Genomic DNA, 15,326 nt, shown 5'->3' with positions numbered 1-15,326 from the left:
CCACTCATTATTACGCTCCAGGAGACCTTGCACCCTTCTAGTTAAGAGAATGTTTTCACCAAATTCTTTTACCAAGGTCCTGTATGAAAACCCTCCAGCCTCTATTTTTCCTCTAAATACACAGTCATTATTATGACCACTTAGAGAGAGTGTGTGTGTGTTATTGTGGTGTAAGCACAATAGCTACTGTGGTGGAAGCGTATTGTGAGTGGATAAATGGCGCCATTGCAAATAAGCAATATGGAAACTGGAGCACCATGTACCACTGATGTGGTACACGAGAGGTGAACGTTGGCTATGTGGGCTGACATGCTACATGTGGGCAGCTAAACTGCCAATATGAACCAGGGGGCTACCAGATGGGTGTCTATAGTTCATCCAACCCTACAACATATAGGGCTCCAAAGCAGATGGTCACGGCACCTTTGCTACTGAAGCTGCATCAGCCATATTAGAATTATAGAATTCTCAGATAAGTCACGTTTTCTGCTTCATTGAAGGGATGGACACTGGCGTGTCAGGCGGGCAACATTGGGGAACAAACACCCACATGGTTATGGTATATGGAAAGTTTTCATGGCATTCTCATCCATTGGGAAGGCGCTTTTAATGGATTCGGATGTAAATCCATCTTTGCAGATAACATACGCCTATACATGCTCATTGTTCTTGTCCCCCATTCCGACGACTATAGGGCGCAACATCATAGGTGCCCCATCTCCGCACTGCTATGTCAGCTACTGCCCGCTTAAGTGGGGAGTGTTACATAAGTGGGGAGATTTATCAAACATGGTGTAGAGTGAAACTGGCTCAGTTGCCCCTAGCAACCAATCAGATTCCACCTTTCATTCCTCACAGACTCTTTGGAAAATGAAAGGTGGAATCTGATTGGTTGCTAGGGGCAACTGAGCCAGTTTCACTTTACATCATGTTTGATAAATCTCCCCCATGGTGTACATATCTGAAATATTTGACATGTTTAAGCCAATACCAGTAGTGAAACCAATACAGGGAGTAACTATAAGGTTATTTTCATACAGGCAGATTTGTTGCAGAAATTTCTGTGACTGAAAATGTTTCATACCTGCGAATAGGGTTTTATCTGCACTATATGCAACTGTGATGAGTCAGTCACAGAAATTTTGCAACAAACTGAGCACATGTGAATACACCCTAAGGCTATGTTCACACTACGTAAGTCTCCGGACGTAGCGCGTTCCGTGAATAAGCGGCCAGAGATTTACGTAGTTTGCGTACAATGGAAAGTATACGATCTACGCCTGCACAGTTCACACTACGTAAGAACTTACGCCAGGATCGTACGCGGCGCCGTATAAAATGAACCAGACCGTTGTTTGAGGACGAAAATGCCGTAACTTACGCCCGTAGCGTAACATGCGGTCCCGTACGTAGTGGTGATTTCTTCAATTTGCCAGCTTTTTGTGCCGATCCAAAAGGTTCTGTGGGGTGTCCGGGGCTAGCCGAAGATTTCCAAGTAAAAGACCGTTGTCAGATCGCTACGTAGGGCGCTCGGGAAGCATAAGTAGCCTTCGGGCGTAAGTTCACGCTCCGTACATAGCCGGCCGCAAGTAGCGTAAATCCCCGGCCGGAGTTTACAGCGTATATGTCCGGCCGCGAAAATATGCGGCCGGACATATACGCAGTGTGAACATAGCCTAAGGGTGCCTTCACATCACGCAGCGGATCTCATTTCTGCGGATTTGCAGCGGGATCAGCAGCGGATCCAGTATCATTCACCCCTATGATAGCACATACTCGCAGCGGGATTGACATCCCACTTTGAGTATGTGCTTTAGCTCCCTGGTGCCCGCAGCCCCGCCGCCGGCATCCTCCATCCCTATCCCATCATCCCGCCGCCGGCATCCTCCATGCCGCCTCCGAGAGCATACATTACCTGCTCGGCGGCTCAGCTACAGTGAGGCTCACGGCTCCAGTGCACTGATTGGCTGAGCGGGACCGGAGTCGGGAGCCTCACTGCAGCCGCCGCCGCGCAGGTAATGTATGCTCTCGGCGGCGGGCTGCAGGATGCGGGCGCGGGGATGGATGATGCTGGGGATGAAGGATGCCTGGGACGGGGATGGAGGATGCCTGGGACGGGGATGGAGGATGATGGGACGGGGATGGAGGATGCCGGGGATGAAGGATGCTGGGGATGAAGGATGCCTGGGACGGGGATGGAGGATGCCTGGGACGGGGATGGAGGATGCCGGGGATGAAGGATGCCTGGGACGGGGATGGAGGATGCCTGGGACGGGGATGGAGGATGCCGGGGATGAAGGATGCCTGGGACGGGGATGGAGGATGCGAGTATGTGATATGATAGGGGTGAATGATACTGGATCCGCAGCTGATCCGGTAGGTGTGAAGGCACCCTAATGGAAAGATTTGTGCCCTTTCCTACGTTTTGTGTAACGGCCCTATTACACCAACAGATTATCTGACAGATTTTTTGGAGCCAAAGTCAGGAACAGACTATAAACAGAGAACAGGCAATAAAGGAAAGACTGAGATTTCTCCGCTTTCTCCGGTTTAAAAAAATCTGTCAGATAATCTGTTGGTGTAATAGGGCCCTAAGTCTAATATCCATATGCTGCGTTTTCACGGAACGATTATCGTACGAATTTGCGCGATAACGATCAAATTCAATGTATGTGTAAACGCAGAGAACGATCAAGCGACGAGTGAGAAATCATTCATTTTGATCTTACAACATGTTCTAAAATCGTCGTTCGCAAAAAATTCGCAGATCGTTCCGTGTAAATAGTTGTTCACCGATTTTACCTATGTGCGAGATAAGCTTAAGCGATCGCAAAAACGATTTTTCCGTACGTTATATCGTTCCGTCTAAACGCTGATTGTTCTAAAAAAAAACATTGTTCGATATCGTTAATCGTACGATCGGGCGAATTATCGCTCCGTGTAAACGCAGCATTAGGGTGCTATTAGACAAAGCAATTTTTCTTTTTCTCTGAATAACAATCGCAAATGAACGCTTCTGCTAAGAACCTGAAATCATTTACCATCCTACGCGGTATGACAGTCATTAGTTATGATTGCAACTAAGATCACTTGTACACTTGTAGTTTTGTTCTGTTCTACTACCGGTCACACACTGAGGTGGTAGCGGTGACGGCACTTCTATAGTGGTGGGTAGTGCTGTACAGCCTAGCCAGTGATGGTACTGTCGTGACGCCAGTGCTAGTTCATCACACAGGTGTGATTGTATACCTGCTTTTAGTTGTGGCTGGCTGTACTGTTCCCCAGTGGTCTGTGACCTGCCGAGCTGTGATGGGTCCCTTGGGCTCGTCACAGAGTGGGGAGATGACCCACCCAGACTGTCAGTACCAACACCCACAGAAAGGGGAGTGTGACCCAAGGAATGTGTAGGTGCTGGTGCAACTGAGTCCCAGTAGAGTAAATAGAATGGCTTTACTAACAGTCTCTTGTAATACAGGATACGCTGGTAACAGATAACATCTTGAGTACAGACTTGTGTTCACTGGATCTGTGCTGGGAGATACTGTGCTGAGTTAAACAGCAGTGCTAGCGTAGCTTAGTGTTGAGCAGTGAAGAGGAGTTTGTCATGAGAGCCCCAATCCACGGGTACTTGTGCCCGTGTTTCATCTAACCACCTTCTGCCCTGCAGTGTTGGGGGACCCATCCTATCAGGGTGACACAAGCCCCAGACTAGGTTACTTGGGCGAATCTAAGTGTCCGAGGGTGTCCCGGTTTCACCTGCCCTGCAAAATAGAGTACGTAGACCTTCGTATGATTGCTTTGCTCTATCCAGGTCAGTTCCTCTGTCCTAGGACACTGCCTTGCACTGTTTAGAGAGGTTCATGCCATGGGCTGGGGTGATCTTTGACTTGTCCTCCTTTTGGGGTCTAACACTGCATAGTGTCTGTAGTTATACTTTTAGAAGTGAAGGTCTCTGAACTCTCTAAACACGTGTCTCTGACCAACTAACACAGCTGGACTGTCCCGGACAGGGATTCTGACAGAGCCAGACCCTGGCTAAGTTCAGCAGGGATGCCTGTTCTGTGTGTGTCCTACTCCCCAGAGAGTCAGAGGGAAACTGATACTACACTTCCTCTACCCAAGTGACTACTTCCTATCAAGGTATGTAAGAGCCCCTGTGAGTGGTGGAGAAGAGAGTGTGTAAAGAAAGAAGTATAGAATACTGACATCTGGTGGCGAAACTCATAAATATATTAATCACAACCATATTTTTGAGTACAAGGTTTTTGCGACAGGTGCCATACAAGGAAGACCCGTGGTGGGACACCACACACTCTTATATACGAACGATGGTAATAATGAATGGTAAGCTCAAAAGATGTAATGAATGACATACAAAGTTTTGTGAAGGCTGTATTACACTGCAAAATTTGATAGCCTTAGAAAGCGCCGACCTGTCAGGGGAGGAGTGGAGCAGCTGCCCAGAAGATCCTTAGATTGTCTTAGATTTAAGTCAGCAGCAGTCTGCCGCTGCCACTGCCCTATTACTCAGTGACAGGCAGCAGTCCCGTCACTGACATGATAGGGCCCGGTTCAACATATTGAAAAACCACTATCAGCAGTTATCATACAGTACATGTCAGCTGATCGTGGTCTTTTAACATTACGCTATTACGCCAAGCGGTCCGTAATGGCCGATAATCTTTTGGTGTAATATGGCCTTTAGTCGTTTGATCGTTGCCCGCACACACAAGAAAAGATTATCGCTTAAAGGGAACCTGTCAACCCCGTTGCCGGGGTGACGGGCTCCCGACCCCCCGCTGGAGCACCCTATACTCACCTGATCCCGCCGGCTTCCGCTTCTTGAGCCGGTCGGGTGACTGAGATATCAGCGCCTGAAGCCCGGAGCGCGCACTCCTCAGATGAGTCCAACGCTCATAGAGAATGGCAGAGCGTCGGACTCACCTGTCATTCTCTATGAGCGTTGGACTCATCTGAGGAGCACACGACCGGCTCAAAAAGCGGGACCCAGCGGGATCAGGTGAGTATAGGGTGCTCCAGCGGGGGGGTTGGGAGCCTGTCACCCCGGCACCGGGGGTGACAGGTCCTCTTTAAGTAAGAACAATTTAACGACTTTTCGCACGATAATCTTCCCACGTAATAGGGTCCTAAATTGTTTCACGTTTTCAGAAGGTGTAAAATGGCGACTACACTGAAGCAACACAGAACTTCAGTGGCAAGGTACCCTGGGAAATGTACAATGTAAGTAATCTGCAGTGGAAGCTGTGACTGACCCTATTATAATCAATGGCATCTGTCGGGCGCTGCTGGTGTTAGTCACACCTCATAGCTATATATATATATATATGTTATCTCTTCATGTCATGTTACAAATACACAAGTCCCATCATGTCCTGACAGAATATGGGAGCTGTGGTGCTGTAAGAGCCATAAGATGGTGAACACTGCAGTAGAATATGAGCAGGTTACAGAGAGGGCAGCAGATGGGGCACAGGATGGCACTATCTCCTATATAATCCATTGTCTCCTATGGAGCCTGGGCTGGCGGCAGGGCACCGGTCCCTCCTCACCACAGACATGCACATAGAAGGGCAGGAGGCGGCTGAGGCGGCACGTCCCTGTCCCGGTTGCCTCACACGACCTCTGCTGCAGCTCTCTGGTTACAGTATGCCCCCTCCCCCGCCTGGCACTCAGCCACGTCTGTGCAGCAGCCTGGCGGAAGGTTCAGGCCTCGGCTCCCGACCAATCTCTCGTCCCCTGAACGTGCGGCGGAGAAGTGACGCTGGCGGGCGCCAATCCCTGTCCGCACAGAGCGGAGGGGCTGCTCCCTGTCTGCAGAATGGGGATCATACGAGGACTGAGCTCTCGTAGAGGAGGGGGCGCTCCTGCACCCCACCCGCAGCAGCAGCAGGAGGAGGAGGAGCTGCGCCCCGGGAAGGGCCGGCCTGCAGGCGGCGCCAGTGCGCACCATTGGCTGCCAGGCTCTGGCTAGCAGACTGTGGGGGACTTTGAGTTGCAGATTATTGCAGACTAAGCAGTCTGGCTGTGCAGCAGCAGCGGCAGCACAAGCGCTGGGAAGCCGGCCAGGCAGCATCAGGGTCGGCTCGGTAGTAACCGGCGGGGAGAGGCCCGGCCTCCTCTGCTGCTCCTCTTCTTCCTCGGAGTCCCAGCACCCCTCCGTGCAGCAGCATGCCCCCCATGCGGCCACCCCTCTGCTAACTATGTACAAGTGAGGACTGAGCGGAGCCGTCTGCCTGTGAGTATGGTCCGGTGTCCCCGGTGCCCTAATGCCGGCTGGTACCGGGAGCGCGCACTCAATGGCTTTACCGGCTGCTACTAGTTGCAGAAGAGCAGGATGACGTCACCCCCGGCTCCCTGGGCTGACAGCTCCAGTCACTTCTATGGCATTGTATGGGCAATGGATTAGCACAGTCCTGTATAACTGCTGCTCCTGGACTATGCATGCATTACTATTACTATATATATTCCTATATATTCATTATAACTGTGACCTCCCCATACAATGAGCAGACTGCCATCTCTATGGGATCACTAGGACCTAGAAGCAAAGTTGGATGATTGACAGGTCTGATCCGTATACAGCCGGTACTGGAATAGGTGGTGATATTCCTTGAGGTCTATGTCTTTTACCATATTTTATATCAAATTTCCTAAAAATAACAACCGGTGTCAGGATCTGGGTTATTGTTCTGCCATGATCAGCCCATAGATAATCCCCTGGGGGGGGATTGTGGTTTTTGGCTGATCCTGTCGGTGAATCACTAGGTGCACTTCAAAGTTGTGAACGTGTCTATTTATAGAGCAGCTCTGCAAGGACATGCCGCCAATGGGGGGGAGACGCCGCCAATGGGGGGGGGGGGGGAGACGGCAATGGGGGGGGGGGGGAGACGGCAATGGGGGGGGGGGGGGGGGAGACGCCGCCGGCATCCTGGAGATGGAAGACAGAATAGTCTCATGTCCCCGCACCTTCTGATAATATGAATGATATAGTGTGTGAGATTGAATTATATTTGTATTTTGTCCTGGCAGATTGGTCATGGATTGATACATGTATCCTGGCAGATTGGTCATGGAATATTACATGTATCTTATCCTGGCAGATTGGTCATGGAATGATACACGTGGAATGATACATGTATATTATCTTATAAGATTGGTCATAGAATATTACATGTATGTTATCCTAACAGATTGGTCATGAAATATTACATGTATGTTATCCTTGCAGATTGGACATAGGATAACATACATGTAATATTCTCTGTCCAATATGCAAGGATAACATACATGTATTACTCCATGACCAATCTGATAGGATAACCTACATTTATTTTCTATCAGATTGGACATAAAATATTACATGTATCTTATCCTGACAGATTGGACATAGAATATTACATGTATGTTATCCTGACAGATTGGACATAGAATATTACATGTATGTTATCCTGACAGATTGGACATAAAATATTACATGTATCTTATCCTGACAGATTGGACATAAAATATTACATGTATCTTATCCTGACAGATTGGTCATAGAATATTACATGTATGTTATCCTGACAGATTGGTCATGAAATATTACATGTATGTTATCCTTGCAGATTGGACATAGGATAACATACATGTAATATTCTCTGTCCAATATGCAAGGATAACATACATGTATTACTCCATGACCAATCTGATAGGATAACATACATGTAATATTCTATCAGATAGAACATAATCTATTACATATATGTTATCCTGACAGATTGGACATAAAATATTACATGTATCTTATTCTGACAGATTGGTCATAGAATATTACATGTATCTTATCCTGACAGATTGGACATGGAATGATACATGTATATTATCTTATAAGATTGGTCATAGAATATTACATGTATGTTATCCTGACAGATTGGACATGGAATATTACATGTATCTTATCCTGACAGATTGGACATGGAATGATACACGTGGAATGATACATGTATATTATCTTATAAGATTGGTCATAGAATATTACATGTATGTTATCCTGACAGATTGGACATGGAATGATACATGTATGTTATCCTTGCAGATGGACACGTGTGTTATCCTGGGGATGGAATAATACACACACCTTATTATGTATGTATACTTATATTTTGCTTTTCTTTCTGCAGATTGTTCTCCCTGTGGTCATGGCCACAATGCAGCCTCCACACTGCTGCCGGCTTGTTAGAGTGGTAAGATCCCTTAGCCATCAATCTCTTTGTATTCTTTCTATGATTGTGTTGAATAAACCTAGTATATGTGATTGCTGTATAACAGTTATATCCTTGTCCCATGCTTCAGCCCTGCCTTCTCATACATAATGTGGCTTCGCTCCTCCTCCGGCTCCTGGTTCCTTCGGGGACAATAGCTGCTCGCAGTCTTCACTTGGCGTGATGCAATGTTTCTTTTCTGAACCCAGAGATGACTAGGGAAGGATATGATAACATAGCTTGTCATTCTTACAGAATTAGGTCAGCGGTGCGGAATGAAGTTGGTATGTGTCATTAGATGGATTACGCCGCTGTTTACACACACAAAGCGTCTATTGGGATTCCCTAGGTAATTTAGTACTTGACCCTGCCGACACAGTAACAATGCTGAAACGTATACTGTAACAAGACCTCTCCTGCCATTGTTACTTATATGTCCTGAAATTGAATCCTATCTGTTACTTGATGTGCACGCAGTCCTATATTTAGCTTATAGTAAAATGACCTTACAATGAAAGTTAAAGGGGTTATCCAGGGAAAATCTTTTTCTTTCAAATAAACTGATATGATAAAGTTATATAGATTTGTAATTTACTTCCATTAAAAAAATTTAAGTCTTACCATACTTATAAGCTGCTGTATGTCCTGCAGGAAATTTTGTATTTTCAGTCTGGCATAGTGCTATCTGCTGACATCTCTCTTGTTTTTCTATGAATCCCCATAGAAAACCTCTCCTGCTCTGAACAGTTCCTGTCTCGGCCAGAGATGTCAGCAGAGAGCACTGAGTCAGGCTGAAAATAAAACATTTCCTGCAGGACATACAGCAGCTGAGTATGAGAAGACTTGAGATTTTTTAATAAAAGTAAATTACAAATCTAAATAACTTTCTGAAACCAGTTGATATGAAAGAAAAAGATTTTCGCTTTACAACCCCTTTAATGCTTCTATTATAATACTGGAGGCAGGTAACACAGAATCATACCAATGAAAATGGGGGAGGGTCACAGCTCCCCCTCCCTGTGCAACGACTTTTCCAAAGCAGTTCGTGAAACATTCAAACACCAATTTCAGATGTCTATGTAGCTTCTACAAAGCAAGTATCTGCACCAGCATCCTCTTATTCTAGCGACAGATTGGAGGACTCAATGCCCACACTGATCAAGACTTCTGATAAGTCTCTATACTGAAACTTTAGATATACATTAAAGGGGTAGTACACAAAAAATTGTTTCAAATCAACTGGTTCCAGCAAGTGCCAGAGATTTGTAATTCACTTCTATTAAAAAATCTCAAGTCTTCCAGTACTTTTCAGCTGCTGCATGTCCTGCAGGGAGTGGGATGCTTTCCAGTCTGGAGAGCAGGAGAGGTTTTCTCTTTCAATCTTTTTATAAAATGTTCACACAATAAATGTCATAAGTACAACATTATATTAAAGTTTCGTCAAAGATATTTGAGCTATATCATAAACAAATCAAGTCAGCAACAATGTATATAGAATAGCATGAGATTTATATATATCTAAAACAGTGTTCATCGGCATAGAGGGATTTGCTGCTGCTCTGGGCAGTTCCTGACATGGACAGAGGTGGCGGCAGAGAGCACTGTGTCAGACTGAAAAGAATAAACCACTTCCTGCAGGACATACAGCAGCTGATAAGTACTGGAAGACTTGAGTTTTGTAATAGAAATAAAATACAAATCTCTGGTACTTTCCGGCACCAGGTTGTTGTTTTTTTTTTTTTCTTTAAGCATTCTTACTTTGGAACACTGAGAGGTGCCGTCTTGATGCATGTAAACAAAAAGGGCAGCATCTACCTGAGTAGTCCATTGGCCAATCGCAGGCAGCTGGCACCTTTAGTCTGCTGGCAGTATCTGCGGAGGAGATATGAGGTTCTTTGGAGCATTGCACGGTTAGTATAGGATTTCTCCAGCTTACAGAGGGAGGGATTTTAATAATGTGCTATGAAGTAACTCCTGATAAGAGAATTCCAGAAGAGAATATTTCACGTTGGAGCCTGGTGTTCATCTTCCTGGCATGCTGTGTACTGCTCTTGGAAGCTGGCCAATATTCCATATAGTGCAGACACAGCCATCTCACACTGAGAGTTTCTGACATGTTTTAAGATCTGTGTGATAAGTGTTGTTACATTTACGTTTAAAATGTGCAAATAATCTCACCAAGGAAGGGGGAAGGGTGTAACATAGAGATAGAATAGAATGGATACAAGAAAACATTCTATAATAGAACCAGTCACTTAAAGGGAATCTGACAGCTGTAATTCAGGTTCCAAACTGCTGACACTATTAGTGTCAAGAAGACACTTGGTATCTTTTATATATTTGTCTGTGCTTCCATAAAGTAGAAACATGCTTGATTTACAGACATCTAGAAGCGTAGCCTTAAGCAGGGATAGTGATGAGAGGGAGAGGCATTCTAGTTTGTTTCAATTCAGGAGATTGGGTAAGAGTGTGTTTACACAGACAAATTTATCTGAAAGATTATTGAAGCCAAAGCCAGGAATGCATTTGAAAAGAGAAATCTCAGTCTGTTCTTTATGGCCTATTTTCTGTTTATAGCCTGTTCCTGGCTTTGGCTTCAATAATCTGTTAGATAAATCTGTCTGTGTAAACGCACCTTAACCCCTTTGTGCTGCAGCTAGTTTGGGCCTTAATGACCAGGCTAATTTTTCAAAATCTGACCTGTCTCACTTTATGCTCTTATAGCTCAGTGATGCTTTAACGTATGCTAGCGATTCTGAGATTGTTTTTTCGTGACATATGGCACTTTATGTTAGTGGCAAAATTTGGTCACTACTTTGTGTGTTTTTTGTGAAAAACATCAAAATATCATGAAAAATTAAAAAAATTTGCATTTTATGAACTTTGAAATTCTCTGCTTCTAAAAAAAGAAAGTCGTAGCACATAAATTAGGTACTAAGTCACATTACCAATATGTCTTCTTTATTCTGGCATAATTTGGTAAACATATTTTACTTTTTTAGGGTGTTATGGGGCTTAGAAATTTATCAGCAAATTATCACATTTTCGTGAAACTGATTTTTTTAGGGACCAGTTCTTTTTTTAAATGGATTTAGAAGTCTGGTATCCTGAAAACCCCCATAAGTGACCCCATTTTGGAAACTACACACCTTAAAGAATTAATCTAGGGGTATAATGAGCATTTTAACCCTACAGGGGCTGGAGGAAAGTATTCACAATTAGGCAGTAAAAAAAATTGAAAATTTAAATTTTCCAATAATATATACGTTTAGATTAAAGTTTCTCATTTTCAAAAGGAACATGAGAGAAAAAGCACCCCAAAATTTGTAATGCAGGTTCTCTTGAGTACAACGGTACCCCATATGTGGGCGTAAACCACTGTATGGGCACACAGCAGGGCTCAGAAGGAAGGGAGCGCCAATTAGCTTTTCCAATGCAGATTTTGCTGAAGAAGTTTCTGAGCGCCAGGTGCGTTTGCAGTGCCCCTGTAGTGTCAGCAGAGAGAAAACCCCCCATAAGTCACCCCATTTTGGAAAGTACACCCCTCAAAGAATTCATCTTGGTGTGTGGTGACCATTTTGACCCCACAGGTATTACAGGAAAGTATTCAAAAGAAGACAGTAAAAATGAAAAACTCGAATTCTTCCAATAATATGTTCGTTTAGTTTGAAATTTCTCAATTTCACGAGGAACAAGAGGAAAAAAGTACCCCAAAATTTGTAACGCAGGTTCTCCTGAGTACAATGGTACCCCATATGTGGGCATAAACCACTGCATGGGCACACAGGAGGGCTCAGAAGGGAAGGAGCGCCAATTAGCTTTTTCAATGCAGATTTTGCTGCAGAAGTTTCCGAGCGCCAGGTGCGTTTGCAGTGCCCCTGTAGTGCCAGCGGAGTAAAATCTCGCCATAAGTCACTCCATTTTGGAAAGTGCACCCCTCAAAGTATTCATCTTGGTGTGTGGTGACCATTTTGACCCCACAGGTATTAGAGGAAAGTATTCAAAAGTAGACAGTAAAAATGAAAAACTCAAATTTTTCCAATATTATGTTCTTTTAGTTTGAAATTTCTCAATTTCACGAGGAACAAGAGGAAAAAAGTACCACAAAATTTGTAACGCAGGTTCTCCTGAGTACAATGGTACCCCATATGTGGGCGTAAACCACTGTATGGGCACACAGGAGGGCTCAAAAGGGAAGGAGCGCCAATTAGCTTTATCAATGCAGATTTTGCTGAAGAAGTTTCCGAGTGCCAGGTGCGTTTGCAGAGCCCCTGTAGTGTCCACAGAGTAAAATCTCCCAATAAGTCACTCCATTTTGGAAAGTGCACCCCTCATAGAATATATTTTGGGGTGTGGTGAGCATTTTGACCCCACAGGTATTTGAGGAAAGTATTCAAAAGTAGACAGTAAAAATGAAAAACTCGAATTTTTCCAATAATATGTTCCTTTAGTTTGAAATTTCTCAATTTCACGAGGAACAGGAGAGAAATGTCACCCCAATATATGTAAAGCAGGTTCTCCTGCGTAGAACGGTACCCCATATGTGGGCATAAACCACTGCATGGGCACACAGCCGGGCTCAGAAGGGAAGGAGCGCCAATTAGCATTTTCAGTGCAGATTTTTCTGAAGAAGTTTCTGAGCGCCAGGTGCGTTTGCTGAGCCCCTGTAGTGTCAGCAGAATAGATTCCCCCCAAAAGTCACCACATTTTGGAAAGAGCACCCCTCAAAGAATTCATCTTGGTGTGTGGTGACCATTTTTACCCCACAGGTATTAGAGGAAAGTATTCAAAATTGGCCAGTAAAAATGAAAAACTCGAATTTTTCCAATAATATGTTGGTTTAGTTTGAAATTTCTCAATTTGACGAGGAACAGGAGAGAAAATTCACCCCAAAATCTGTAACGCAGGTTCTCCTGAGTAAAACGGTACCTCATATGTGGGCATAAACCACTGTATGGGCACACAGCAGGGCTCAGAAGGGAAGGAGCGCCAATTTACAGGAGCAAAACCGCAGCTAGTAATGGTTATTAGAATAGCGCAGTTACTAAAATAAAATAAAAAAAATGAGATTACAGGTAATGTGGGGTGGTTACGGGCAACCAGGGGTGGTTATGGGCAACCTGAGGTGGTTACAGGTAATCTGGGGTGGTTACGGACAACATGGGGTGGTCACGGGCAACCTGCTGTGGTTACAGGCAACGTGGGGTGGTTACAGGCAACGCGGGGTGGTTACGGGCAACGTGTGGTGGTTATGGGCAACGTGTGGTGGTCACGGGCAACCTGCTGTGGTTACGGCAACGTGGGGTGGTTACAGGCAACGTGGGCTGGTTACAGGCAACGTGGGCTGGTTACAGGCAACGTGGGCTGGTTACAGGCAACGTGGGCTGGTTACAGGCAACGTGGGCTGGTTACAGGCAATGTGGGCTGGTAACGGGCAACGTGGGCTGGTTACGGGCAACCTGCTGTGCTTACAGACAATCTGGGATGGTTACGGGAAACGTGGGGTGGTTACGGGCAACCTGCAGTGCTTACAGACAATCTGGGGTGGATACGGGCAACGTGGGGTGGTTACGGGCAACCTGCAGTGCTTACAGACAATCTGGGGTGGTTACAGGCAACGTGGGCTGGTTACGGGCAACCTGCTGTGCTTACAGACAATCTGGGGTGGTTACGGGCAACGTGGGGTGGTTACGGGCAATGTGGGGTGGTTATGGATAAACTGAAGTTCTTATAGGCAATCTGGGGTGGGTACCTGTAATCTGACATGGGCACCGCAATCTGGAGGGGGTCATTGGCAATTTGGGGTGGTCAGAGGCGACGTGTGGTGGTCAGAGGCGACGTGTGGTGGTCAGAGGCGAAGTGTGGTGGTCAGAGGCGACGTGCGGTGGTCAGAGGCATCGTGGCGTGGTCAGAGGCATCGTGGCGTGGTCAGAGGCATCGTGGCGTGGTCAGAGGCATCGTGGCGTGGTCAGAGGCAACGCGCGGTGGTTACGTGCAATCTGGGGGGGGTTACATGTAATCTGGCATGATTACGGGGAACCTGGGGGGGTTATGTGCAACCTGGAAGGGTTACAGACAATCTGGGATTGTTACTGATAAACTGAAGTGCTTATAGGTAATCTGGGGTGGGTACATGTAATTTGGGGTGGTTACGGGCAATCTGGAGGGGGTCACTGGCAATTTGCGGTGGTTACGGGCAACGTGCGGTGGTTACGGGCAACGTGCGGTGGTTACGGGCAACGTGCGGTGGTTACGGGCAACGTGCGGTGGTAACGGGCAACGTGCGGTGGTTACGAGCAACGTGCGGTGGTTACGGGTAATCTGGGGAGGGGTTAGGGGTAATTTGGGAGTAAACTGCAATTATTACTATAATAAAAAGTGTGTGTTTTATTTTTTTGTATGTTTGTCACTTTTTGTACTTTATACATTCATTTTCACTGTATTACTATGATTACTGTGATATTTTCTATCACAGTAATCATAGTTCAGTGACAGAGACCAAATTGGTCTCTGTCACTTTAAATTTTCAGAGCTTGGCTGGTTGTGAAGCGCATGCGCACTTCATAACCAGCCAGGACGTCGAGGAGGAAGGAGCTCCAGGAGCAGGTAACGTATATGGGGAAGGGGGGGTGACTGGGGGACGGGGGTGACAGGGGGGGGTGGGGGGCGAGTTGGGGGGGGGGGGGACATCACTTTTTATCCCCTGTCACCAATCATTTATGGTGACAGGGGATAAAAAGTGCCGGGAGCACATGGTACAAGCGATCAGCGGTATATAGTATATACCGCTGATCGCTTGTACCGGGACCCCACAGGGGGGTCCCCGATGACTGCCCCATGCTCTCCGCTACCTCCGGTGGCGGAGAGCATGGGGCTTTCATTCATTTTAACTTTTTAATCGCTGTGAACCGACGTTAGTCGGTTCACAGCGATGGCGGCGGCCATCTTGGAAATGATGGCCGCCGGGGGAGGGGGGTTAGTTATCGGGGCACTAGGGGGGTCTGATCTGGGGTCTGATATACACTTATTTCATCTCCCCCCGCCGTAGATTCACGGCGGGGG

General features: G+C 46.1%; 1 long non-coding RNA gene across 1 annotated transcript in view; it reads left to right on the top strand.

Moving 5' to 3' along the window:
- The first annotated feature begins 5,740 nt into the window (after positions 1 to 5,740).
- LOC138787401 (uncharacterized) overlaps positions 5,741 to 15,326 on the top strand; it is a 29,583-nt gene continuing 19,997 nt past the window's right edge. Inside the window, exons 1-2 of the long non-coding RNA XR_011362367.1 lie at positions 5,741 to 6,256; positions 8,184 to 8,246. This is a non-coding gene — a long non-coding RNA (uncharacterized lncRNA). The remainder of the gene's footprint in view (positions 6,257 to 8,183; positions 8,247 to 15,326) is intronic.

The sequence above is a fragment of the Dendropsophus ebraccatus genome, chromosome 3 (genome assembly GCF_027789765.1).
Source record: "Dendropsophus ebraccatus isolate aDenEbr1 chromosome 3, aDenEbr1.pat, whole genome shotgun sequence".
Taxonomy (NCBI): Eukaryota; Metazoa; Chordata; class Amphibia; order Anura; family Hylidae; genus Dendropsophus; species Dendropsophus ebraccatus.
Note: the sequence above shows the minus strand (reverse complement) of the source record. Positions and strands in the feature narration are given on the sequence as shown.